A 5000-nucleotide genomic window follows, 5' to 3' on the forward strand; every position below is an offset into this window, starting at 1 on the left:
GACCAGTGGCCAGACCCACTACTGCTGCTGGAGAAATAACACCTCTCTATAGAGATAAGATCTCTCAATACAGATAACCACCTCTCTATAGAGATAACACCTCACTATAGAGATAACACCTCACTATAACCACCTCACTATAACCACCTCACTATAGAGATAACACCTCACTATAGAGATAACACCTCTCTATAGAGATAACACCACACTATAACCACCCCACTATAGAGATAACACCTCACTATAGAGATAACACCTCTCTATAGAGATAACACCTCACTATAGAGATAACACCTCATTATAACCACCTCACTATAGAGATAACACCTCACTATAGAGATAACACCTCTCTATAGAGATTACACCTCTCTATAGAGATTACACCTCACCATAACCACCCCACTATAGAGATAACACCTCACCATAACCACCCCACTATAGAGATAACACCTCACTATAGAGATAACACCTCTCTATAGAGATAACACCTCACTATAACCACCTCACTATAGAGATAACACCTTACTATAGAGATAACACCTCACTATAACCACCTCACTATAGAGATAACACCTCACTATAGAGATAACACCTCACTATAGAGATAACACCTCGCTATAACCACCTCACTATAACCACCTCACTATAGAGATAACACCTTACTATAGAGATAACACCTCACTATAACCACCTCACTATAGAGATAACACCTCACTATAGAGATAACGCCTCACTATAGAGATAACACCTCGCTATAACCACCTCACTATAGAGATAACACCTCACTATAACCACCTCACTATAGAGATAACGCCTCACTATAGAGATAACACCTCGCTATAGCCACCTCACTATAAAGATAACACCTCACTATAACCACCTCACTATAGAGATAACACCTCACTATAACCACCTCACTATAGAGATAACACCTCACTATAGAGATAACACCTCTCTATAGAGATAACACCCCACTATAACCACCCCACTATAGAGATAACACCTCACTATAGAGATAACACCTCATTACAACCACCTCACTATAGAGATAACACCTCACTATAGAGATAACACCTCACTATAACCACATCACTATAGAGATAACACCTCACTATAGAGATAACACCTCACTATAACCACCCCACTATAGAGATAACACCTCTCTATAGAGATAACACCTCACTATAGAGATAACACCTCATTATAACCACCTCACTATAGAGATAACACCTCACTATAGAGATAACACCTCTCTATAGAGATTACACCTCTCTATAGAGATTACACCTCACCATAACCACCCCACTATAGAGATAACACCTCACCATAACCACCCCACTATAGAGATAACACCTCACTATAGAGATAACACCTCTCTATAGAGATAACACCTCACTATAACCACCTCACTATAGAGATAACACCTTACTATAGAGATAACACCTCACTATAACCACCTCACTATAGAGATAACACCTCACTATAGAGATAACACCTCACTATAGAGATAACACCTCGCTATAACCACCTCACTATAACCACCTCACTATAGAGATAACACCTTACTATAGAGATAACACCTCACTATAACCACCTCACTATAGAGATAACACCTTACTATAGAGATAACACCTCACTATAACCACCTCACTATAGAGATAACACCTCACTATAGAGATAACACCTCACTATAGAGATAACACCTCGCTATAACCACCTCACTATAACCACCTCACTATAGAGATAACACCTTACTATAGAGATAACACCTCACTATAACCACCTCACTATAGAGATAACACCTCACTATAGAGATAACGCCTCACTATAGAGATAACACCTCGCTATAACCACCTCACTATAGAGATAACACCTCACTATAACCACCTCACTATAGAGATAACGCCTCACTATAGAGATAACACCTCGCTATAGCCACCTCACTATAAAGATAACACCTCACTATAACCACCTCACTATAGAGATAACACCTCACTATAACCACCTCACTATAGAGATAACACCTCACTATAGAGATAACACCTCTCTATAGAGATAACACCCCACTATAACCACCCCACTATAGAGATAACACCTCACTATAGAGATAACACCTCATTACAACCACCTCACTATAGAGATAACACCTCACTATAGAGATAACACCTCACTATAACCACATCACTATAGAGATAACACCTCACTATAGAGATAACACCTCACTATAACCACCCCACTATAGAGATAACACCTCACTATAGAGATAACACCTCACTATAGAGATAACACCTCGCTATAACCACCTCACTATAGAGATAACACCTCACTATAACCACCTCACTATAGAGATAACACCTCACTATAACCACCTCACTATAGAGATAACACCTCACTATAGAGATAACACCTCACTATAACCACCTCACTATAGAGATAACACCTCACTATAGAGATAACACCTCACTATAGAGATAACACCTCACTATAGCCACCTCACTATAGAGATAACACCTCACTATAGAGATAACTACCTCACTATAACCACCTCACTATAGAGATAACACCTCACTATAGAGATAACACCTCACTATAGAGATAACACCTCACTATAACCACCTCACTATAACCACCTCACTATAGAGATAACACCTCACTATAACCACCTCACTATAGAGATAACACCTCACTATAGAGATAACACCTCACTATAACCACCTCACTATAGAGATAACACCTCACTATAGAGATAACTACCTCACTATAACCACCTCACTATAGAGATAACACCTCACTATAGAGATAACACCTCACTATAACCACCTCGCTATAGAGATAACACCTCACTATAGAGATAACACCTCACTATAGAGATAACACCTCACTATAACCACCTCACTATAACCACCTCACTATAGAGATAACACCTCACTATAACCACCTCACTATAGAGATAACACCTCACTATAGAGATAACACCTCACTATAACCACCTCACTATAGAGATAACACCTCACTATAGAGATAACACCTCACTATAACCACCTCACTATAGAGATAACACCTCACTATAACCACCTCACTATAGAGATAACACCTCACTATAACCACCTCACTATAACCACCTCACTATAGAGATAACACCTCACTATAGAGATAACACCTCACTATAACCACCTCACTATAGAGATAAGATCTCACGATAGAAATACAGTTACATTTACATTTATGACATTTAGCAGACGCCTTTATCCAAAGTGACTTACAACAAATACATTTGTTTAAGTAAGTGAATCATCTATCTATCAGTCATCATAAGACAAAGTAACAATGCTCACACCAGGGGCCATAGGCAGTCGTAATGCTAGAAGAAGGAGTAATCTATTTTTTTTTTTAAATACATTTTTATTTTTTTATTTACAGTAGAGAAACTTGTACAGGGGGGTAGTGGGGATGAAGAGGTCTTTAGGAGGGACAGTTAAGATGTAGCCTGAAGAGATGGTCTTCAATCTATGGCGGAAGAACGGTAGTGACTCTGCAGTCCTGACAGCAGTGGGAAGCTCCTCCCACCGGCAGGGCGCCTGGACAGTGAAAAGCTGTGACCGAGTAGCGCGGCTGCTGCATCCACGTAGAGGCGGCGGTGCCAGCCGGCCAGCCGAGGTGGAAGAGCGGAGTGATCGAGCCGGGGGGGTTTGGGGGCTGACCATTGCTTGCAAGTAGGGAGGGGCTGTTCCCTTTGCCGCCCGGTAGGCGAGCACCAGGGTCTTGAATCTGATGCGAGCTGCTACCGGGAGCCAGTGAAGGGTGTGAAGGAGGGGGAGGAGGGCGGTGACATGGGAGAATTTGGGGAGATTGAACACCAGACGGGCGGCAGCATTCTGGATGCCTGATGGTGGAGGTGGGGAGTCCGGCCAAGAGTGTGTTGCAGTAGTCAAGGTGTGAGATCACAAGTATCTGGACCAAGAGTTGTGCTGCTTATCTGGTGAGGAATGGACGTATCCTTCTGATGTTGTAGAGGAAGAATCTACAGGAGTGTGCTGTCGCTGTGATGTTCGCCACACAGGATAAGTGGTTGTCAAGGATCACCCAAGGTTCTTGGCTGTCTGGGAGGAGGTCACAGCAGAGTCTTGGAGAGGGCAGGCTTTCCCTGGGAGGAAGAGCAGCTCAGTCTTGTTAAGGTTGAGCTTGAGGTGGTGGGCTGACATCCAAGCGGAAATGTCTGCAAGACACGCAGAGACACGTGTTGCCACCTGTGTGTCAGAAGCGATTGGCCAGGTAAGATGCAAACCAGGAGAGTGCAGAGCCAGAGAGGCTCTGAGAGGGTGGAAAGAAGGATCGGCTGATTTACTGCGTTGAATGCAGCAGACAGGTCCAGAAGAATGAGAACAGAGGAAAGGGTCCTCCCTCAAGCAGAGTGGAGGGCCTCCGTGACAGCAAGGAGAGCAGTCTCAGCAGAGTGGAGGGCCTCCGTGACAGCAAGGAGAGCAGTCTCAGTAGAGTGGAGGGCCTCCGTGACAGCAAGGAGAGCAGTCTCAGTAGAGTGCCCAGCCTTAAAGCCAGATTGGTGAGGGACAAGGAGGTTGTTCTGAAGGAGGTAGTGAGACAGTTGGTTAGAGACAGCATGTTCAATGGTTTTAGATAAGAAGGAGAGAAGGGATACCGGTCTGTTGTTATGGACAGCAGACGGGTCAAGAGTTGGTTTCTTGAGAAGAGGCTTGACTCTCTTGAAGGCAGCTGGGACAGATCCTGTGGATAGAGAGGAATTGATTATGGTGGGAAAGAATGGAAGGAGGTCTTTGGAGATGGATTGGAGAAAGGGGGAGGGGATAGGATCGAGGGGGCAGGTGGTTGCCTGCTTGGATGTGAACAGTTTTAGAATATCATCGGGGGAGAGGGGAGAAAAAGCTGATAAACCAGAGACCGGGTGTAGCACAGTGGGTTTGGGAGGAGAGGTAGCAGTGTTGGCGAGAGGTAGAGAGAAAGAGCTGCTAATGTCATCAAGC

This window comes from Argentina silus (genome assembly GCF_951799395.1).
Source record: "Argentina silus genome assembly, chromosome: 15".
In the NCBI taxonomy this organism is placed as follows: domain Eukaryota; kingdom Metazoa; phylum Chordata; class Actinopteri; order Argentiniformes; family Argentinidae; genus Argentina; species Argentina silus.